Source organism: Gigantopelta aegis, chromosome 4, assembly GCF_016097555.1.
Source record: "Gigantopelta aegis isolate Gae_Host chromosome 4, Gae_host_genome, whole genome shotgun sequence".
NCBI lineage: Eukaryota > Metazoa > Mollusca > Gastropoda > Neomphalida > Peltospiridae > Gigantopelta > Gigantopelta aegis.
This window is the reverse complement of record NC_054702.1, coordinates 36,862,509-36,887,958: the sequence shown is the minus strand read 5'-3', so window position 1 is coordinate 36,887,958 and position 25,450 is coordinate 36,862,509. Positions and strand designations below refer to the sequence as shown.

The 25,450-nt window shown below is 37.2% G+C and overlaps 1 protein-coding gene across 2 annotated transcripts in view; it reads left to right on the top strand.

Annotated features, from left to right (window-relative positions):
* Positions 1-25,450, top strand: part of LOC121370491 (synaptotagmin-7-like) — an 89,612-nt gene that overhangs the window by 33,415 nt on the left and 30,747 nt on the right. The window lies entirely within an intron of this gene.

Genomic DNA, 25,450 nt, shown 5'->3' with positions numbered 1-25,450 from the left:
TAGCCCATGAAGTGGCAGCAGCAGGTTTCCTCTCTCAATATCTGTGTGGTCCTTAACCATATGTCTGACGCCATATAACTGTAAATAATATATGTCGACTGTGTCGTTAAATAAAACATTTCCTTCCTTCTTCTCAGAGCACATGTGTTTTTAAAAATATGAAAAATGCTTTTTGTGATATTCAAAACACCAGGATGACTAGAAACACTTAGGATATATGGAAATAAATAATCTAAATAAAATTTATGTAACATATGATTTCAGTTATAAAAAATGGCTCAAGTAGTGAACAATATGCCATAGTGTTTAAAAACGAGAGTCTGACACTTTAAAACAAAAGAAATGGAAAGTAATAACATTTATTTATTAATTCACACTGCAGAACATTTTTGTAGATATTCTCAGGTTATAATTATGCAAGTATTTTGTGTGGGATAGATTATTTTCTAGTGACAGCATATATCACAATTTCAGTATTATTGAGTTAATTATGCACAAATTATATGGTAGATAGATTAATTTGTAGTGACAGAAAATCTCAAAATCTCAATGTTCTTGGGTTAATTATGTAAAGATTATGTGTGGGATAGATTCATAAGTTATCTGGTTATACATAAATGTGAACATTATGAAATATGCCACGGCACTTGAGCTATGATAATGCACCTTTAACGTCAGATTCTGTCAGAAAGTTATGAATTATGTAACCGCTTGCACCGAGTAGCTGCAGTTCAGAATAATGAAACCTGTTAGTTATGCCCGACTGTGTTATGTGTAAATGTTGGCTCTCATTGAAACACAAACAAAGCACTGGTCTCAGTGGTACAGTACATGCTTTATAGTCACTGGACCATTAAATAAAACTTGTTTCGTTTCATTACACCACTAGAGTAGTGATTAATTAATCATCGGCTATTGGATGTCAAATATTTGATTAATTCTGACACATAGTCTTCAGAGGAAAACCACGAAACCTTTTTTTTTCCCAGTAGCAGCAAGGGATCTTTTATAGACACTTTCCTACAAACAGTGCAGCACATACCATGGCTTTTGATACTAGTCTTGTCTCTCACCTAGTGGTCCAGGGACCTAATTCACTAAACTCTTGCAACTTTGCGATATATCACAGTGCAATGCTAAAAGACTTGCAAAGAGGATGCTTTGTTGTCTAGCAGAGCCTAAGAGACCTTTGTGAATTAGGACCCTGGTCCAAACTTGGCTGGAATAGCTCTCGGACCTACACTGTTTCCAGCTGAATCTTGTGGGTTTCCTCTTTCAGTATCTATGTGGTCCTTATACCATATGTCCGATGCCATATATCTGTAAATAAAATGTGTTGAGTGCGTCGTTAAATAAAACATTTCCTCCTTCCATATGTTCGATGCCATATAAAGATAAATAAAATGTGTTGAGTGCATTGTTAATTAGGCCCCTGGCTCCGTATTCATAAACGTACTTAAGTCAGGGCTTCTAGAATTTGTATAAAATCCACTAGCCATGGGATCAGTGATTTTACAATTTCACTAGCCACGATTAAAAATTTACTAGCCCTACTTTACTTTATGTCAATACAATTTTATTAAATAGTAGTAATAATCTGATATGTCACTTAAAGACAAAGATAGAGCTTAAAAATACTAACAGTGGAGGATTGGGGTAGAGGCAGGATGTTCATATTTACAAAATAGACTTAACTGCAACATTTGACACAAAAAAATGCACTAGCCGTTGGGCATGGCAATAGTAGTTATTCACTAGCCCAACAATGAATATCACTAGGCATGGGAGTGAGGCTACCATAATCTAGAAGCCCTGCTTAAGCCAATGTATGATACCTAAATACGCACTTAAAGTACATAGATATAAGTATTATAGATGGACTTAAGTATGTTTATGAATATGGAGCCAGGTGTATAGCTGCACAGGTCCAAACTTGGCTGGAATAGCTCTCGGACCTACACTATTTCCATCTGAATCTTGTGGGTTTCCCCTCTCAATATCTGTGTGGTCCTTATACCATATGTCCGACACCATATATCTGTAAATAAAATGTGTTGAGTGCATCGTTAAATAAAACATTCCTCCTTCCATATGTTCGATGCCATATAAAGATAAATAAAATGTGTTGAATGCATCGTTAAATAAAAGATTTCCTTCTTCCATATGTCCGACGCCATATAACCATAAATAAAATGTGTTGAGTGTGTCGTTAAATAAAACATTTCCTTCTTCCATATGTCCGACGCCATATAACCGTAAATAAAATGTGTTGAGTGCATTGTTAAATAAAACCTTTACCTTCATTTTCCTTCCATAATTATGCTATATACCAAGATATAAACCAACTTCTTTCTCCCTAAACCATTAACTAACTTCCAATAGCCATTAATCCTGGTCTTGGACTTGACAACTTTAATAATAATTAATCATTAAAAGTAATTAACATTAATGAATAAATACCATCAATTATGACCTGTATTCAAAGGTCATTGTACATATAAAAATGCCCTTTGCTTTTTAGTTAGTAGGATCAAGTATATGGTGTCCATTGCAGAATAAGGTTTCTTCACTGTTACACTGAACTGTAAACTTCTATTTTGGAAATTAAGAATCCGTTACCATGTTTGAATATATGCTGAAATTTGGTACGGTACAGCTCCTGTACACTACTGCGTATCAGAATTACCAAATGTTTGACATCCAATAGCCTCTGATTAATAAATCAAATTGCTCTGGTGGTGAGGTTTAACAAAATAAACTTTTAACTGTTCTGGAAAGACATGTTACTATGTCGGAATGTATGCTGAAATTTGGAAATGGATATCTCCAGCAGCTAGAATATAAATGTTAAAGACGCATGGTTATGTACTTGAAACTTATGGTAATCGAATGTAAACATAAAATCAATAAACCAACGAACCATTTTAATTTGGCTTATGCCCACTGCATTCATCAAAGATTGAAGCCTACATGTTTCAGGCACACATTCCGCCTTTCTCTTAATTGAAAGATATCTGCCCAATATTATCACAACCTATTAGTAAATAAGCCCACCGAATGAGCAAATAATAATATGCAGACAGAAAAAATGCGATACAAAAGCTGTGCTCAATAATCTTTGTCAAACTTGAAGCTAATTAAGGTTTTGTGTGCCCCGGTGAATCCAGTGAAGTATTTGAATATCCTCCAGTGTGTATTGACCCAACAGTCGGTCGATAGTAATTGATTTATCCTGCTTGCTAACAAATAACTCCGCCTCCATGCATTGATGGGCTTTGAACTGGTATCCTTGTGTGTAGGAGTCATGTGCTTTTCTAAGAACAGGAAAGAAAGAAAGAAATGTTTTTATTTAACGACACACTCAACACATTTTATTTACGGTTATATGGCATCAGATATATGGTTAAGGACCACACAGATTTTGAGAGAAAACCCACTGTCGCCACTACATGGGCTACTCTTTCCGATTAGCAGCAAGAGATCTTTTATTTGCGCTTCCCACAGGCAGGATAGCACAAACCATGGCCTTTGTTAACCAGTTATGGATCACTGGTCAGTGCAAGTGGTTTACACCTACCCATTGAGCCTTGCAAAGCACTCACTCAGGGTTTGAAGTCGGTATCTGGATTAAAAATCCCATGCTTCGTCTTTCATTACAGTGTCAGTAATCTTGCACAAACTCAATAACATGTCTTCAGAATGTTCACGGTCCTGCAGGTAGCACCGAAGATTAGCGCATGCTTCCATAGCCTGTTCGCTAGTGCAGTGTCTCATTCCTGTAGACTCATTTCATCATCAACATCGTCGTCATCGTCGTTGTGCGTTTGGTGGTTTTAATTTCATCTACTATGTCAACGTCGGTCATTTCTGTGCAGATGGGTATGCAATTATTAAGATTGATGTAGCGTAGCATGGTGTCAGGTGTCGGCCCATGTTGCACCAATGTAGAGAGGGGGAGGTCGTCGCCAGGGTCAATGTCGTCATTGTCATCGTCCCGTTCTGCTGATTCCATGTTTGGAAAGTCAAACCCAGCATGGCGAAAACAGTTTTTTATCGTCGTGGATGTCACATTGCACCAGACCTGCTGCATGAGATTCAGGGCATCTAAGATATTTAGTGTTAACTCACTTTTAGCATCAACAGCCAATATGTAACATAGAATGACCCTTTTCCTATAGAAGACTTTCAAATTTTGGATGGTTTCCTGGTCCATAGGTTGTGTTTTTGATGTAGTGTTTGGTGGTTAAAAACACAAGTTCAATTGATTTTAGACCCGCTATTTTAGGATGGGCAGGACAATTATCCACTACAAGGGCTATGTTTCTCTTTTTGCGGGACATTTGTTTGTTTATATTTTTCACCCAGTCAGTAAAAATATCTGATGTCATCCAGGCCATTTTGTTGGCTAAGTATTTAGTTGGCAATGTTTTGATATTTTTAAAACAACATGGTTTTACAGACTTCCCTATGATAAGCAATGGCAGTTTGTCGCTGCCAGACATGTTTGCAGTAATAAGGGCGGTAAGCCATTCTTTGCTCTTTTTTCCCCCCATAGCAATTTACATTTTTAAATTCAAGTGTTTTGTCTGGCAAAAGGCAATAAAATATCCCTGTTTCGTCGGCGTTGTAAATATCATCGGCATTATATTTACTAAGAATCAGTTGTAATCTCTCATGCCATTCTAATATTTCAGTTGATTGTGTCTCTACAGACTTTTCCTCCCCACACACCTTCTTAAATTTTATCCCATTCCTTTCTTTAAATTTATCCAGCCACCCTGTAGAAGCTTTAAATTTTTCACAGTCAAACATCTTAGCAAATTCTTCAGCTTTTGTAAAAAATACAGGGCCCGAAATGGGGAGATTTATCCATTTTAAAATTGCCGCCTCTGCATCATCAAACATTCCTGATCTCATATTCTTACGTTTTGGCCCAAACTTTAAATAACCTTCTTGGATAGAAATCTTATTTTTAACCCAGGTTGAAAGAGTACTTGGGGGGACACAACATTCTATAGTAATTTGTTTTCTTGTCTTTTTACCTGCCTCAACCTCCAATACCACTTTGTATTTCGTCTCAATGTCTTTTACTGCCAATTTTCGCTTTACATCTCTACTTTCTTTCTCCAATCTGGCTATCTCCCCATTGTTGGGCCCTTCACCAGATTGCTTGGATGTCAAGAAAGCAGAATTATTGACAACCGATCTGGCTATCCCCCCATTACTGGGTCCTTCCCCAGATTGCTCGATCTGTGATGTATCAGTTTCTAACATAACTAAATGACTGGTAATTAATAAACACAAATTTACATATAAATAGCAGAGCTGAAGTTGACACGATTCACTCCTTTGAGAGCAAAAAGAAACAACGCTAACAATTATTACAAGTTCTCTTTGAAGTTAACCAGACTGCGTCTGTAATTTCGTATTACATAGCGAGGCCCTCCACCATGCACAAACACCGACAACCACACACAGGATCATTTCGTTCCACGTAGCCGGTGATCTATTCTTCTGTAATTATCACCTAATCCTCGACAGCCCAGGCCACCCGAGACAGGCGCTCTTCACCTGAGTGACCTGAGTGACAATTCATTTGTCTTTAAAATACTATCAGCAATGACAGTTTGATCAATCCACACGCGTCGAGTTTTAGAGTTGCATAATCTGTTAAATCTTTATGGCGGGACCAAAGAATTAGGTTGAGAGATCGAGTGTTCAACGTTTGAGTTTTTGAAGGTCGTTTTTACTAGTTTGTATAGCAACTCGGCTGGGACCGTTCCTTCAGATCAAGAGATCGAAGTTTTCGAAAAGATCGAAGGTAGAGTGATTGAAGTTTGACTGTGTATATATATATATATATATATATATATATATATATATATATATATATATATATATATATGCATGTATATGAAGGCTCCACAGGAATAATCTGTGATGTCACATTTTTGACATATCTCACTCTCTCTCTCTCTCTCTCTCTCTCTCTCTCTCTCTCTCTCTCTCTCTCTCTCTCTCTCTCTCTCTCTCTCTCTCTCTGTTTCTTTCTCTGTCTCTGTCTCTGTCTCTGTTTCCTATATGTCCAAATAGTCATGTTAAACACCAGTTTAGCTCTAGTTTAAAAAAATGCTGATGTATGTCTCATTAAACAAATCTTATTTATCATTCCTAAGAAAAGAAACTATATACGCCAGTTTAATTCAACAGGAGACACTGAAAAAGCCATACAATTATTTAGTCATATCTGTGTACACGATGGATACCAGGATGTTTATATTTTGGAGAATCCATGACATCACTATGGCATGAATATAATTACTCTCACTGTATGCATAGGAAGATGAAATCCTCTGTTGACCCATTCTCTGATTCGTGGTTTTCCTATCCCAGCCAGTGCCTCATTACTGATATATCAAAAGTCGTGGTATGTGCTGTCCTGTTTGTGGGAAAGTGAACATAAAAGATCCCTTGTTACTAAGGACATTTTTTTGCGGATTTCCTCTGAAGACTGAGTCAGAATTACCAAATGTTTGACATCCAGTAGCCGAATCAATGTGTTCCAGAGTCAGCTGTTGACAAACAGTTTATCATCTTCTCCATTTATCACGCAGTACATTATTCTGTAGTCATATATTGCCCTCAATACAAATATCGGTTACAGCAGTATAACACTTAATGCCTGCATCGAATAGAAATTCCATTATTATGCTTATATATATTGTCACTCATCTTACACTGTGTATCTACATGCGAAATTGATACATCTATACATCGTGATTTATAGCAAATTCCCACGAGATTACCCCATTGTTGTGGCTGGACACTGTATATCTGCGTTTGTTTGCAATGTAAAGGGAGGACATCTTATCTGTCATCCATCAGGATGATTTATCGCGGGCTAATAAAAGCAGATGGAATCGATGATATGCCAATTGATTCCAGCCTCTCTTGCAGTCTTGGGGGACTCGTCTTTTGATTATGTCGAGTCCAGCACGGGCATCACGGCCGAAAAACAATTTGCCAAAAGGCTGGCCGTTTGTAATGTTATTTGAAAGTGCCTGTGTCCAGTCGGTTGCTTTTTAATTAGCCCCTAACACAATGACTAATAATGGCACATGCTAAAATCGGCTAATTTCTCCTTGACCGGCTGGTGTATTGGGCCACAGGGGAGGAAACGGTTCTCACAGCGAGCTTAATACACACCCATTATTCTGCATGAACGAGGGCCATCGGTATTGAGTTCAGTTTGGCAGAGATCCCTCAAATCCAGCTGTGATGGTAAAAGGAAGGAAGAAAATGATTTAATGTGCATGCTTCAGAACATGCTGTTGAGAGTTTCTGCCAGAGGGTACGGAGGGTAAAATTACGTATCCTAAGAAACCTAGGAAATTAATAGACACATTTTTATATTTTGTTTACAAAGGTTGTAGTAAGAGGACAGCTATTTACAATCTGTGAAAGGACATGAAATGCAGTGTCCAATTTCAAAAGATTTCAAGTCCATAGCTACCTAGAAGGGGCATTTATAATCTTTCTTTTTTGAAAATTATTATTGCATACCCTCAAATGTTTGTGTGTTGTGTGACACAAACCATGCAGGCTTAATCTATAATTATGTTTGGATAATTGACAGCCTTCTTGTTTGCTGTGGTTTTGGCATTACTTTCAGATAAGCTTCCGGAGCTGTCATATGGGTAAGCTGAAATCAATTTAAAGGGACGCCTGTCTTGGGTGCAGGTTCTGAAGTGAGCCAGTTCCTTCATCGAAGACAGAAGGAAAGTGGGGGAGGGAAAAGGAGGGGTTCGCACACTCAAATCAGCAGGCACACGGGAATATTATAGACAGCCCGAGTTGAAGACCAGAAGAGCAAAGGAGGATTTTGGTAGAGCAGAATTGGGAATGTCTTTCTTTAGGAGTTAGGAAAAATATAATGTTCATTAATCTCTTCAGGTGCTTAATATGTAGATTCCTGTTACATACTTATATGTGATGGTGTTGTCACAGCCTTACAGGTGCTTTAATGTTTTTTTGTTTTTTGTCTGTGGGATGATGCATATAAAAGATCCCTTGCTTCTAATGGAAAATGTAGTGGGTTTCCTCTCTAAGACTAGTATATCAAATTCCGTGGTATCTGCTGTCTTGCCTGTGGGATGATGCATATAAAAGATCCCTTGCTTCTAATGGAAAATGTAGTGGGTTTCCTCTCTAAGACTAGTATATCAAAGGCCATGGTATCTGCTGTCCTGCCTGTAGGATGATGCATATAAAAGATCCCTTGCTTCTAATGGAAAATGTAGTGGGTTTCCTCTCTAAGACTAGTATATCAAAGGCCATGGTATCTGGTGTCCTGCCTGTGGGAAAGTACATATAAAAGATCCCTTGCTGCTAATGGAAAATGTGTAGCTTGTTTCCTCTGAAAAATATGTCAGAACTTAAATACCAATTGTTTGACAACCAATAGTTGATGATTAATACATGTATATCAATGTGCTCTTGTGGTGTCATTAAAAACACACACCTTTTTTTAACTTATTAAATTACTACTGTGTTGTTCTAACCTGGATTAAAATAAAATTTCAACCTACTGGTATATTATTTTATTTGCTACAAAATCTACAAAACAAAAAAACATATCCAGCTTTTTTCTTTCTTTTTTTTTCTTTTTTTTTGTTAATGGTTACTTGATCTTGATTGGTTGTGTGATCCAGGCATCATAGTAAAGCTCGTTAGCTGTTGGCGTCATCCATTAATAGTCATGATGGTCAGACGGTTGTCCTGGAGCCAATTACTAGCTGACATTTCCGATGGGGAAATTGTTCTCTAGAGGCCGCAGCTCTGCCCAAGTGTGCTGCTCAGTGTATGTCTAAATTGTGATTTATGATGTTATTGTGTGCTTTCCACATATGTGTGTTAATTCCCACACTTTATACGAATCGGGGCGGGACGTAGCCCAGTGGTAAAGCATTTGCTTGATGTGCGGTCGGTCTGGGATCGATCCCCGTCAGTGGGCCCATTGGGCTATTTCTCGTTCCAGCCAGTGCACCATGACTGGTATATCAAAAAGTAAAATTTGTTTTATTTAACGACGCCACTAGAGCACATTGATTTTTTTATCTTATCATCGGCTATTGGACGTCAAACATATGGTCATTCTGACACTGTTTTTAGAGGAAACCCGCTGTCGCCACATAGGCTACTCTTTTTACGACAGGCAGCAAGGGATCTTTTATTTGCACTTCCCACAGGCAGGATAGCACAAACCATGGCCTTTGTTGAACCAGTTATGGATCACTGGTCGGTGCAAGTGGTTTACACCTACCCATTGAGCCTTGCGGAGCACTCACTCAGGGTTTGGAGTCGGTATCTGGATTAAAAATCCCATGCCTCGACTGGGATCCGAACCCAGTACCTACCAGCCTGTAGACCGATGGCCTAACCACGACGCCACCGAGGCCGGTTGGTATATCAAAGGCCGTGGTATATACATGTACATGTACTACCCTGTCTGGGATGGTGCATATAAAAGAACCCTTGCTACTATCCGAAACAGAGTAGCCCATGAAGTGGCGACAGCAGGTTTCCTCTCTCTGTTTGTGTGGTTCTTTACCCTATGTCTGACAAAATATAACTGTAAATAAAATGTGTTGAGTGCATTGTTAAATAAAACATTTCTATCATTCTTTACCCTATGTCTGACAAAATATAACTGTAAATAAAATGTGTTGAGTGCATTGTTAAATAAAACATTTCTATCATTCTTTATCCTATGTCTGACAAAATATAACTGTAAATAAAATGTGTTGAGTGCATTGTTAAATAAAACATTTCTATCTTTCTTTACCCTATGTCTGACAAAATATAACTGTAAATAAAATGTGTTGAGTGCGTTGTTAAATAAAACATTTCTTTTTTTCTTTTTATATGAAACAACTCAAGGATGTAACACAGTCCTGACTATATAGTTCAATCGATTTGAATTTAACTGAACCATAATTTGTTTGTGAAAATGAATATTTTTGTACTGACTGACTTCGAAGATTGTAGGCTACTTAAAAAAAAATCTTTAGAGTTAAAACAAATTTGAAGAGATGTATTTGTTTATTCAAAATTATTGTATAGCAAAACCTGTCTAAACCAGACCTTGAAAAAACTGGAATGCTATCAAAACCGGCCAAGTTTTATGGTCAAAAAATTTCTAAATTCTAGCACACAACATTCTATAGGTAGTATACTAAACCAAATAACTTCCAGCTAGGTCACAGTTTGAGGTGCCCTGAAATTTCGATAGAGAAGTTAACACCACGAGTCCTTTGATTGGTGATAAATGTGAGTGTGTTGGTTGTAAAAAAAAAAGGTTTTATCTGGACAAAAAATGTATTCAATTTTATTTCATCTAGTATCGCTGTGTCAAGTAGCCGTGTGCTTAAAACATGTATGGGGTACCTGTAAACAAAACTACAAAACTTTTGTGTGGAACTAGGGTAGTCATAGATGCTACCCATTATCTCTGAAATGAGCAGCTTGACCCCTAATTTTTTCTGAATCAATTTAAAGGGTGAGAGGTGGTAGTATTTATATCTGTGGTGTTTATGTTGATTAATACACTGCAGGTTTTAGCCACATATGTTACTATTGTCATCTATGGGATTTGATTTGTAGTATACACCCTCTATACACCGGATCCTGTCTAAATCAGATAAACGTTATGTTTCTGACATGATCTAGTTTAGACAAGTTTCACTGTATTTGGAATTTTATGTCATCAGTTTAAATGTTCTAAGATTGAGATCACTTCTCCTCTTTTGATCTGCACTTGAGACTGCCACACCTCACCTCACAATGATCTTTTTGCACTCAAGATCCAGTGAACTACTGAACACACATTATACTAAATATTGCATATCAAGATGAGTTCCATAAAGTGAATGAATGAATGTTTAACAACACCCCAGCATGAAAAATACATCAGCTATTAGGTGTCAAACTGAGTTCTATAAATACAAGCTCTATGTGGGCAGCCATCTTTGTGCTATATACATGGCGGCCATGTATATAGCCTTAGCTGCATGGTTGTCTGTACAGCTGTGGTGGTTGTTGTTGTTTTTTTGGGGGGAAGCTCCATTTAAGGCCACCATACACCACGTAAACTTTCCAGTGTGAAACACAGATTATGCCTAGTATTATATCTAAAAATTGGACCAGCCCATAAATTGGAATTCCCTCATAGCCAGGACTTTTTTTCAGTCCTTTTTTAAATATCGGTACAGAACATAAACTCTTTAAATAAGATACCCCTTAAAACCAAACCTTTTTCTTGATTGAAGGTGTCTGGTTTAGAGCGGTTTCACTATATTATATTTATATAGAGAATAATACAGGAGTGGCTGTTAGATACCATTTATCTCTCAACAAGTTGTTTTAAAATGTATCTTAACGAGTGAAAATGAGTTTGATACATTTTTAAACAACGAGTTGTGAGATAAATGGTATCTAACGGACACCAATGTATTATTCTATTTCTTACAAATCCTCAAAAACCAGGTTTTAAGCAAATTTTAACATCTTTATCGACTAAAAGATATTCACAACCCTTTGCCTTATGCGTCATAGACACATGATTGCCAGGTTAATTATATGTCACAGTGTAATCGATTTCCACCGTGCTGTATTTTTTATTGGACATATCGCATTGATGACCTGGGCCCGTGCTTATAAAACTTAAAGTCTAGACTTTAATAAAGTCCAGACTTTAACGTAATGCTATTTGAATGGCGTTGCCATGACGTTAAAATCTGGACTTTAAGGTTTATAAGCACGGGGCCTGGTCATCACCTAGGAGCAGCCAGTCTTATGTCTTGAAATTGTTAACGCACATACGTGTGTAAACAACTATGTATTATCAAAAATAAAATGTTTTCACTAACGGGTGTGTAAGAAAATTATATAATATTAATTTAGTCTGAATGCCAAGCTATATACATAGGCTCCTTTGTACTACATATTTGTATACAAATTTAAACATTATAGTCTAAAAACAATATTGTAAAAGATGAACGTAATATAACTATTTCAGGCTTCCATGTTCATTTGTTGAAAAATTGCACAGTGATATATAGCTACTCACGTTGTTGCTGTCAGTACATGATCAAACTCTAGAGAAAGAAAAACATGCTTGGACCTGCAGCAACAGTCAACTTTCTTGGATGACAAAAATAATTCTGGATTTGCATTAAATGTTTCCAGAGCGTCTTAACGTTGCATCCTCTTAGCAACAGGATCTGTTACATCATGAAACTTTATTATCTGCTTTGCTTGTTTGATGTTGTTGTTAGACTATATTTGGATTGCTCCTTGCTTTTCGCGAGTTGTTTCTGTGTGTTGTGTGACGCAAACCATGTAGGCTTAATTTATAATTATGTTTGGATAATTGACAGCCTTCTTGTTTGCTGCGGGTTTGGCATTACTTTCAGATAAGCTTCCGGAGCTGTCATGGGTAAGCTGAAATCAATTTAAAGGGATTGGGAGCTACAAAATGTATAAGTTTTGTTTTTAAATCGAAAAATGCTATTTGGAAAGGAAAGGAATATTTGTTTAAGGAAACCTCATCCCATTTTAAAATGGAACTGCCAGAGCCAGTTTATCCTAGTAGCACATGTAGCACATGCTACGATCCCCGTGCTTCAGGGGGCCCCGCGGTGATGTGTACACATATTTTCTCCAGGTCATTTTTCCCCTCTCCCCGAAAGGGTTGCAAAATATATATCTGGAAAAGGGGGACTTGCTGTATTTTGTGCTACAGGCCCCACGGATCCTTAAACTGGCTCTGGGAATTGCCTATAAAAAGAAACCATGCTTTAAAAGTGTCTTCTCCAAGGGTTTATGCTAATAAAATGTCCAGACTCCAATCTGTAATGACATTACATGCTATGGTGTTAAAGTCTCAAACTTTATAATATATTATAGAGTTTTGAGTGTATAGTCCTTCCCACAGGGAACACCTTTTCGCATACTATGGAATTTACTACAAGTTAATTATTTCTGAACCAATTTACATCAAAACTGAATGTTTTTTCACAGCCCTTTTTTTCAAAATATCAGTACAAAATAAAAATATTTATAAACTGGACTTTTTACTTGATTCTGTGAGTGTCCAGTTTAGAGGAGTTTCACAGCATTAGAGAGTTAAAATTTAAAGTTTGTTTTGTTTAACGACACCACTAGAGCATATTGATTTATTAATCATTTGCTATTGAATGTCAAACATTTGGTAATTCTGACATATTGTTTTAGAGAGGAAACCTGCTACATTTTCCAATTAGAAGCAAGGGATCTGTACATGATATGTACTTTCCCCACAGTCCTGTACAGCATATACCATGTCAGCCTTTGATAAATCAGTCATGGTGCACTAGCTGGAACCAGAAATAGCCTAATAAGCCTACTAACGGGGATTGATCCTAGCCCAACCGCGCATCGGGCGAGCGCTTTACCACTGGGCCATGTCCTGTTCATAACATAGAAAAAACAAAAACAATCAGAGAATTGGCCTGTCCATGTGCTGAGGTGATTTGATCCCACAATGCAAGCACCTCAGGCGACAGTATTAGAGAGCTAACATGTAACCACAAATTAAACAAGGTGCTGGCCTGAAAACCCCCACACATTCCTTTCATTTCCTGTTAGAAACTGTTATCAGTTCGCTATATATGCAGCATATAGGTGGTTGCAGTTGGATTGTGCTTTAATTTTCTTTCTGTCCACGCTAATTAACATGCTCATGGTGACCTAAGGTGTTTGAGCATGTTTGCCTCGGGTCATGTGCATGCACGCTGTGACATTGCTGGAGACCTGCACCCTGGACTGAAATTAATTAACTTCTACACGAACCTGTTGATTTGTAAACAAAATCTAGGACAGAGCATACAGGGCATGGATGAAGATTTTAAAAAAGAAACCCAAAACAATATGGCTAACCATTCCCAGAATGCTCACAGCTAGAACACTGTAGATTAAATGAGAATGGAATGTATATTTAGGCCTACATACAGTGTGTGTTTAATTTAAAGGGACAGACCCTAGTTTCAACCCATGAAAATTAATGTCAATAAGTTTAGTTAATCTACAAACCTGTAACGTATTTGGATAAAGTTATAATTAAGTGAAATGTGAGTCTGTGACTTTGAAATGGTGAAACACCATCTAGAAATAGGCTGAAACTCGATTCCATAACTGTTACTTCTTGGACACACGTGCGTTTTTTAAAATATGAGAAATGCATTTTGTGATATTAAAAACATCAGGATGACCAAAAACACTTCCAATGTACGGAAATTGATAATCTAAACCATAAAGTAAATAAAATGTGATTTCAGTTATCAAAAACGGCTATAATAGTAAAAAATATGCCTTAGTGTTTAAAAACTAGAGTATGTCCCTTTAATCAGGGAGATTGTTTTATTTCATGTCTAACCATAAGAGTATGTCCCTTTAATCAGGGAGATTGTTTTATTTCATGTCTAACCATATTACAAATGATCAAATTAATGCAACATTTGTATAAACAAATAGGCCTACATGTGGTATGGTGTGATGTGGTGTGGTGTGGTGTGGTGTGGTGTGGTGTGTGTTTAGTTTAATGAGCCATTCTTGTTTTTCATTGATTATACATGTAAAGTCTTTACTGGCCTCGGTGGCATTGTGATTAAGCCATCGGACATAAGGCTGGTAGGTACAGGGTTCACAGCCCAGTATTGGCTCCCACCCAGCGCCAACTACACCCTCTTCTCTCTCACTAACCACTAACCACTAACCACTAACAAGTAACACAATGTCCTGGACAGACAGCCTAGATAGCTTGAACCTTAATTGGATATAAGCACGAAAATAAGTTGAAATAAATAAATAAATCAGATCTTTTTTCCCTAATTTTAATACCTTTTAGTGTCCAAATTGTACAAACATGGTCTCATTTGCATATATTGATAGCTTTGTTTTGCAAAGGAATTGGTGGTACTAATTAAAAATATTTGTTACATTTCTCACGCAAGAATTCTTTCTTGGTATACACCATATATTCTTGTCTTCTCATCCAAGCTACAAACTCCATTTTGTACTAAAATATGACGAGACAGCACATACCACAGCATTTACTGTACATCTGTCTTTAGCACCAAATATGGACTGGGAAACCATTTTCAGGATAATTGAGCCTACAATTTATGACACTTCCTTGATCCAGCCAATGCACCACGACTGGTATATCAAAGGTCATGGTATGTGCTATCCTGTCTGTGTGATAGTGCATATAAAAAATCCTTGCTACTAATGAAAAAATGTAGCGGGTTTCCTCTCTATGACTGTGTCAAAATGACCATATTTTTGATAAATAAATCCATGTGCTCTTGTGGTGTCGTTAAACAAAACAAACTGTAACTTTTTTTATGACTCTTGATGCACGGTCGGTTTGGGATCGACCCCCGTTAGTGGGCCCATTGGACTATTTCTCACTCCAGCCAGTGCACCACGACTAGTATAACAAAGGCTGTGGTATGTGCTATCCTGTCTATGGGATGGTGCATATAAAAGATCCCTTGCTGCTAATCGAAAAGAATAGCCCATGAAGTGGCGACAACGGGTTTCCTCCTTCAGTATGTGTGGTCCTTAACCATATGTCTGACACCATATAACCGTAAATAAAATGTGTTGAGTGCGTCGTTAAATAAAACATTTCATTCCTTTCTTCTTTAGGCAAGCATTTGATCTGCTACTGAGCTATATACATGTACAATCTATATCCTAAATTAAAAAAATATATTTAAAAACCTGACAAAAAAAATTCTGTTCTCACTGCAATCATTTGGCCAGCAATCATCATTAATGTTGTGCATGATGCAGTCATTCAGACCTCAACAATATACACAGCATTAAATATGCCATGCAGGCATTTGAGTTATTGCCGATTTGCTATTTAACAATCTTCATCTGGTTCTGTCCGAATCTATTCCCAAGAAGCCCATAAGGCTTAAAACGTACATTAAGTCGATGATGTGCATGTGTGGACCATATTATTACTGCATCCTAATGATTACAAATTGTGAGTTCAAACAGCTTATTTGCATTTGAATTCAAATCACAGCCCAACTCGAAAGAAATTACAAATTTGAATGCATAGAATCTGCAGTAATATGCATGGTGCATTATTCGCAATGGTGAATAGTTATAGCATAAAAGGTTACAAATTAAGGAAGTTTATTTTGCCATATTTATTGGTGTAATGACAGATTTTATAACACACACGTAATTTAATATATCTGGAAAGGGACTATATCGTGAGTTTGCAACCATTATAACGTACTTCCAAATAATAAAGCAGGGGACAATATTTCAAAATCTTAGGTAACCGGAAGTCGGTTCACGTGAGGTTTACTCAGGTAACCCATTGTTCGGTTACGTGAATAGAGTTACCTAATACTAAAACACTTGAACTACAGTTCTGTTCTACAGTGGTGGTTCAAATGTATTTAAAAACATGAACTGATTTAAACTTTCATTACTCATATATGGTACTTTTAATTCTAGAATGTAATTGTTTACCATGTAACCGATTGGTGGTTCTCATAATTTTAAAATTGTGTAACCAACACACAACGGTTCTCGTGAAATATTGTGCCCTGATAAAGCCTTTTCAACAATTAAAGTCACATCTTGAATACAGTTTACTGTTTAAAGGGTTGGGATTTAGCTCAGTCGTTTGAGTGCTCGCTTGAGGTGCTTGCATGTGTCGCAGGATCGAACCACCTCAGTGAATCCATTCAACCGATTGGGTTTCTTCTTGTTCCAACCACTGCATCCCAACTGGTCAAAGGCTGTGGTATGTGCTTCCCTGTCTTTGGAAAAGTGCATATAAAAGATTCCTTGCTGCATTAAGAACAATGTACCGGGTTTCTTCTGATGACTACGAGTCCGAATTACCAAATGTTTGATATCCAATAGCTGATGATTAATTAATCAATGTGCTCTAGTGGTGTCGTTAAACAAACAAACCTTCTTTATTATTTAGAATATCAATTTCTGTATATCGAATGTGTTTCTCAAATTTCATTTATCTTCTTCATATAATTTAAAAAAATATATATATGGCAAACTTATGTTGAATTTGTTGGGAGTTTTTTTATTACTTATTATTGTTATTATTATTATTTTTTTTTTTTTTTTGGTGTGTAAAATGACATCATTGGGGCTATATTATCTTCTTCCAAGGTAAAAAGTTAGACATTGTTTTCTTGGTTTATAACTGCTACATAGGCTGATTTTAAAACAATAGTGGAGAGATGTATCACCAGTATATAGGGACCCTTAATTTGCTGCTTGATAAAACTCCTTTCTGCATACATGTATGCTCTACTCATAATGCTTAAAACTGTGGTGGGGAATCACTATGGAAGATCAGATTTATGAAAGGTATTCATCACACGTTTATTTTATATGTGTTTTAAGCTTTAAACTTGAACAAAACATGACATGTGCCCTTGGCTAAACAGTGGTAAAGTGCTTACCTGATGTGCAGTCGATCTGGGATCGATCTCTGTCGGTGGGCCCATTGGGCTGTTTATCATTCGAGCCAGTGCCCCACGACTGGTATATGTGCTATTCACATCTGTGGGATGGTACATATAAAAGATCCCTTAATTTGCTACTAATGGAAAAATGTAGCAGGTTTCCTATCTTAGACTATATGTCAAAATTACCAAATGTTTGACATCCAATAGCCAATGATGAATAAATCAATGTGCTCTAGTGGTGTCGTTAAACAAAATAAACTCTTCTTTTTCTTTTTCTTTTCTTTTGGGGGTGTGTGTTTCTAAACAGGTGCATTTAACATGCATGACTGTTTAGGAAAGTTAAACATAACTAACCAGTAGATAAATAAAAGTAAAGTTTGTTTTATTTAACGACACCACTAGAGCACATTGATTTTTTATCTTATCCTCGGCTATTGGACGTCAAACATATGGTCATTCTGACACTGTTTTTAGAGGAAACCCGCTGTCGCCACATAGGTTACTCTTTTTACGACAGGCAGCAAGGGATCTTTTATTTGCGCTTCCCACAGACAGGATAGCACAAACCATGGCCTTTGTTGAACCAGTTATGGATCACTGGTCGGTGCAAGTGGTTTGCACCTACCCATTGAGCCTTGCGGAGCACTCACTCAGGGTTTGGAGTCGGTATCTGGATTTAAAATCCCATGCCTCGACTGGGATCCGAACCCAGTACCTACCAGCCTGTAGACCGATGGCCTGCCACGACGCCACCGAGGCCGGTAACCAGTAGATAAATACCTTTTTGTAAATTAGGCCCTTAATTAATACCATTACCCATACATTCTTTTGTTCTCATACAGCTACTAGATAAGGTTAGAAATTGGTCGCAGTAAGTGAATTTTAATTAACCAACATAACGTGCCAATTAACTGACATCAAACAGTCTGCCTTCAAAACAAATAGTTTGTGTGTGGTTTCTTCTTCGTCATCCTGTTTGTTTTTGTGTTTACTGGACGTGTTGTGACCAGTGCCCAACAGTTCATAATCTCCTGTGGTGTCAAACATTAATTTAATTAGTCCCGCGACATGGATGCATGTTGGCAGTCGGAGGCTGTGATATAATTAAAGTAATCAAGAACGGTGCTTCGTACTAACATAAGTGACAGTATAATTAAGTTCTCCGGCATCAGTCTTTAGGTCATCTCAGTGGTATAGAGCACTAACCTGTGGTGTGATGGGTCACATTGGTGGCAGTAGAATTAAGTTCTCCTGTATCAGTCTTTAAATCACCTTAGTGGTATAGAGCCTGTGGTGTGATGGGTCACCTAGGAAGCAGTAACTTCTACTGCATCAGTATTAAGTCATCTTAGTGGTATAGAGCACCAGCCTGTGGTGTGATGGGTCTCCTAGGTAGCAGTAAATTCTCCTGCATCAGTGCTAAGTCAACTCAGTCATATAGAGCACCAGCCTGTGTTGTGATGGGTCACATTCGTGGCAGTATAATTAAGTTATCCTGTCTGTCTTTAAGTCATCGCAGAGGTATAGAGCACCAGTCTGTGATGTGATGGGTCATGGAATCAATTTCCCATGGTGGATTTGTCAGTTTTGTTTCTCTCCCCTGTCGTCAAACAGTGAATCATGATTGCTACATCACAGGCCATGGTATGTGTGATGGCCTGTCTATGGAAAATTGCATATAAAATTCCTTTCTGTTCTTCATTAGGTATAGCTTATTTGACAGCAGCCTGTTTCTTCTCTCACTTGAGACCAAGTGTCATAATAGCCGTTAATAATTTAAGATGTGCAGTGTACATGTACATGCATTATATATACAAAAAGGGTAATCAGCCTGTCTTTATTGATAATGTCTTTCAAAGTATGTCCTTGCTACTAATGGTTGACATCCAATAGCCAAACCGGCCTCGGTGGCGTCAAGGTTAGCCATCGGTCTACAGGCTGGTAGGTACTGGGATCAGATCCCAGTCGAGGCATGGGATTTTTAATCCAGATACCGACTCCAAACCCTGAGTGAGTGCTCCGCAAGGCTCAATGGGTAGGTGTAAAACACTTGCACCGACCAGTGATCCATAACTGGTTCAACAAAGGCCATGGTTTGTGCTATCCTGCTTGTGGGAAGCGCAAATAAAAGATCCCTTGCTGCTAATCGGAAAGAGTAGCCCATGTAGTGGCGACAGCGGGTTTCCTCTCAAAATTTGTGTGGTCCTTAACCATATGTCTGATGCCATATAACCGTAAATAAAATGTGTTGAGTGCGTCGTTAAATAAAACATTTCTTTCTTTCCAATAGCCAATGATTAGTAAATCAATGTGCTCTAGTCGTGTCGTTAAATAAAACAAACTTTAACTTTAACACATAGTTATTTCAATACTTTATCTACAGTGAGAGAGGAAACTCATTTTTGCTGCATTATAACCTACTCGTGTTGAAAAAGCGACAACAGATCCTTTAGACCACTAGAGCACATCGATTTATTAATTAATCATCATCGGTTATTGGATGTCAAACATTTGGTAATTTTGACATAAAGTCTTAGCGAGGAAACCCACTACAGTTTTTCCCATTAGTAGCAAGGGATCTTTTATATGCTTCATTCCACAGCCAGGATAGCACATATCATAGCCTTTGATATACCAGTTGTGGTGCACTGGCTGGAACGAGTTCATTGCATAAGTTTTTACCATGCTCATATACCACGGAGATTTCGAGCATGTCCGCCTCGGAGTTCGATCTCGGGAAAGTCAGGGACCCAACCTGGGGCAGACATACCACAGTCTTTGATATACCAGTTGTGGTGCACTAGAGTATTCAAAAATATGCAGAGGTGTTAAATCGTTATCCATTCCTTTTTGTTTTCAGTTTGAGCTCTTTATACTTTTATTCTCAACAACAATAAGCTAAAGACATACATATAACCCGCCTACTACATATATGTTTAATAAACTCTGGTACATTTCGACCATTGCGGTGCGACATTAATATTTCAGAATAGCCTGTGCCATTTTGATTGATTTTTGTCGTCTAACTAAGGGGTATTTTCCAGTTTTGCCAATAAAACAATTCCCCTGCGAGTGTTTTAGAGCTGTCCGTATGTAAATGCAATCAGTTTGTCAGCTGATGATTGTAATGGCCAATGTGCCGCCGTTACTATTCTATAGCCGTCTCATGATTGCCGTCTTTACTCGCAATAATCTGACTAGTGACATAATCCATATGCTTCCCAGACGGATGCCTAATATGAAGTAGATAAATGTGGATGCAAGATGCATATACATCACTTTATGAATTATAGATATTATATAAATGTTTTTCAATATGGAGGCTCATTGCTTGTAACATTTTAAAGTCTATATATATAGTCCAGACTTATAAAGAGACATGGAGTGGGACGTAGCCCAGTGGTAAAGCCCTCACTTGATTCACAGTTGGTTTGGGGTCATTCCCCGTTGGTGGACCCATTGGGCTATTTCTCATTCCAACAGCTGTATATCAACAGCTGTGGTATGTACTACCCTGTCTGTGGGATGATGCATATAAAAGAACCCTTGCTGCTGATCAAAAAGAGTAGCCCATAAAGTGGCGACAGCGGGTTTCCTCTTTCAATATCTGTGTGGTCCTTAACCATGTGTCTGATGCCATAAAACCATAAATAAAATGTGTTGAGTGCGTCATTAAATAAAACATTTTTTTTTTTTTAATTTTAAAGAGACATACTCTAGTTTTCACTAGTTTTGATAATTGAAATCATGCAGACATCACTTAGATTCTGTTGTTTAGATTATTCCTTTCCATATATTAGTATATGAAAGTGTTTCTGGTCATCCTGGTGTTTCTATAATAATACCATGAAGTAAATTTCTCATATTTTTAAAAACACACGTATCTTTGAGATGTAGCAGATTAATGGAGATTAGCTCTAATCTATACCGGCCTCGGTGGCGACATGGTTAGGCTATCGGTCTACAGGCGGGTAAGTCCTGGGTTTGGATCCTAGTCGAGGCATGGGATTTTTAATCCAGATACTGACTTCAAACCCTGAGTGAGTGCTCCGACCAGTGATCCATAACTGGTTCAACAAAGGCCATGGTTTGTGCTATCCTGCCTGTGGGAAGTGCAAATAAAAGATCCCTTGCTGCTAATCAGAAAAAGTAGCCCATGAAGTGGCGACAGCGGGTTCCTCTCAAAATCTGTGTGGTCCTTAACCATACATGTATGTCTAACGCCATATAACCATAAATAAAATGTATTGAGTATGTCGTTAAATAAAACATTTCTTTCTTTCTCTAATCTGTTTTTTAAAAGTATTTCCCTTTTTGAAAGTCCCAGACTCTAGCTTTCACTTTATTTTAATTTTATTCAAACGTATTCAAGGTTTGTAGATTAACCAAACTTAGTGTCAATTTTCATGGGTAGAAACTGAAGTCTGTGACTTTAAGCAAACTTATAGTATTAGACTTAACTACAGACCATCTAAATGACTATTGACTCTTGTTTGTTCAAGTCTAGAATTTGGACTTCAAATTTTAGAAGTTTGTCTAGCTTTTTGTCCTTTAATTTTGGTGCTTGGGTAGAATATATACTCCTTCTGAAATTGCTCTTACTTAATTCTGTTACATATAATATTAGTGATCTTCCAATGATTGATTATACTCAAACATTGATAGGTTCGACTCCACTGATATCACGACTGATCATAAAAATCCATAATCAGTTGTTGCAAAACATGTTAACTGTAATTGTTAAAACTACAGTTTAATTGGTGGAATTGATATAAATATGCTGTGGTTTGTGTTTTGTTCCATATGTATGTAAAGGAAACAGTGAATATAGGTATGAACGGTAAAATTAGCAATGTGTAGGATCCATCCTGGTGAACGTGACAATAGATGCACGGTCCTTAGAATTATTAACTCATTCCGTAATATAAGGTTGATCCACGGACACAAACTTATTACAACTGATGATCAATGATGATATTACAACTGATTCCCAGTACTAGTTATAGGTAGCACCAAACCAAATCATTTCTGGCTGGGTCAAAGTTTGAGGTGCACCGAACTTTTGATAGAGAAGTTAACACCACAAATCCTGTGATTGGTTATAAATGTGAGTATGTTGGTTCTAAAAAAAATTAGTTTCATCTGGGCTAAAAATGTATGCAATTTTATTTCATCTAGTACCACGTACTGTGTCATATATCTTTGTGCTTGGAACATGTATAGGGTACCTGTAAAAAAAAAAAAGTACTCAAATACCGAAAATGAGCCATGAAAGGTACCATTTTCTTCAGTTAATACTTTGAGGTAGGGGTTGTGGTACTGATATTTATGGGTCATAGTTTGGTTGATATATTGCATTTAGTGTTTTTAAACAAATGTTAACATGGTCACCTATGGGAATTTATTTGGTATAGTCATACCTATAATACCATGCATAGAGTAGTAACTCAAGTGAACTAAAATCTGCTGAATGAGACAAAAGAGTAATTGACCCAAATGAAGTAAAGCCTGCTGAATGAGATGGAAGAGTAACCCAAATGAAGTAAAGCCTGCTGAATGAGATGGAAGAGTAACCCAAATGAAGTAAAGCCTGCTGAATGAGATGGAAGAGTAACCCAAATGAAGTAAAGCCTGCTGAATGAGATGGAAGAGTAACCCAAATGAAGTAAAGCCTGCTGAATGAGATGGAAGAGTAACCCAAATGAAGTAAAGCCTGCTGAATGAGATGGAAGAGTAACCCAAATGAAGTAAAGCCTGCTGAATGAGATGGAAGAGTAACCCAAATGAAGTAAAGCCTGCTGAATGAGATGGAAGAGTAACCCAAATGAAGTAAAGCCTGCTGAATGAGATGGAAGAGTAACCCAAATGAAGTAAAGCCTGCTGAATGAGATGGAAGAGTAACCCAAATGAAGTAAAGTCTGCTGAATGAGATGGAAGAGTAACCCAAATGAAGTAAAGCCTGCTGAATGAGATGGAAGAGTAACCCAAATGAAGTAAAGCCTGCTGAATGAGATGGAAGAGGCATGACTTTCATAATTACCACAGAAAATGGCCTATGATCAAAATATTGACATCATCATCATCAATTTGGTGTGTGCTGGGACTGTCAGCTCAAGGTTGCCTAATGGAGTGAAACGGAGTGCACCGGTACCTTGGTTCCTGATCGATACTCTTGTGGTCAGATATAAAAGAAATGAAATGCATTAACTGAGGATCATAAATCTAGCTATACTTGCGCATGTGGAAGATATAATTTCGTGGTCATCAGCCGTAAACAGAAGCAGTTGATGAAGTTTTGATTGTGTCAGTTGTCAAGATAATATTATATAATTATGTAAAGAGGAGGCCCATCATTTGTTATGTTATTGACCGAGGTTAATGACATGGTTTTTATCTTTAACCTTATTTTAGATATTGTGTAACATAAAAAAAAAAAAAATTCTTGTTGCCTGACCAACCCTCATTTTAACATGCTGATACAATTTTTTTTTCATGTTACAATTAGCACATGTAAAATCACAAGCATAATGATAAAAATAATAGGGAATAACTGGTTACTGTCTTAAAATATCGGCTTTATCTTGCGAAGGTTAGAATAGCGAATACAGCGAGGCTCTGCCGAGCTGCATTCGCCGTTCAACCTGAGCAGGATAAAGCCGATATCTTGAGACAGTAACCAGTTATTTCTTGTATCCTGCAATCCTATGGGAATAGTTGGAAAATCATTATTTATTCCATTTTTGTGTACACAAATAGTTAAATTAAAGTTTATTTTGTTTAACAATAGGACATTGATTTATTAATCGTCAGCTATTGGATATCAAACATATGGTCATTTTAACAGAGTCATAGAGAATAAACCCGCTACATGTTTTCCATTAGTAGCAAGGGATCTTTTATATGTACCATCCCACACAGGATAGCACATACCACGGCCTTTGATATACCAGTCATGGTGCACTGGCTGGAACAAGAAATAGCCCAATGAGCCCACCGACGGGGATCAATCCCAAACCGACCATGCATCAAGCGAGCACTTTACCACTGGGATACATCCCACCTCATGTATGCAAATAGAGTATCGGCAACCTATAGGCTTTTGCCGTATAAGATACATGACATCATTTTCTGTAGACGCTAGCTACATTCTGTCACATTAAAAAAGCGTTTCTAAATTCTAATTCATAAATATACGAGTTTTGTATTGTTATCACAGAACTAAAAGTTATTTGTATTTACTGTACTTAAACAAATGATTTAAATAGTATGTTTATTGAAACTCTTGTCTGAAATATTTGAGTCGAGTCGAGTCGGGTTTATGTCACGTACGTGACCTATATTTTTGGTCAGTGACCGAAACTATAGACATCTATCTTGCCAATGTATACAGTGATTGTGGGATAAAAATCATTATCCTAACATCTGTTAACAAAGTGAAAGTGTCAAAATACTGTAAAAAATATTGGTCAAAAACCAAAAACATTTTTCCTACTTCAACGTATCTATAATAAAAAAAAATTCAGAATGTAATAGGAAACATGAATATATGTTTTTTCAATGTCAAAAGGATAAAAATAAAAATCATTATCCTAACATTTGTTAACAAAGGGAAAATGTCAAAATGCCACATAAAATATTTGTCCAAATCCAAAAAGCTTTTTCCTACTTAAACTTATCTAAAAAAAATAAAAAATCAGAATGTAATAGGAAACATGCATATACATGTATTTTTTTTCAGCTTAATCAATGCTTCTGAGTTAGAATATCTTCAACAAACAAGTTTCAGATTTGCTAATGTTTCCCAGACAGACAAATATGCTACATTTCCTGTTATTGAATTGATTTAGTCTAATATTCACATAGTGACAGGCTGTTAAAAAAATAAT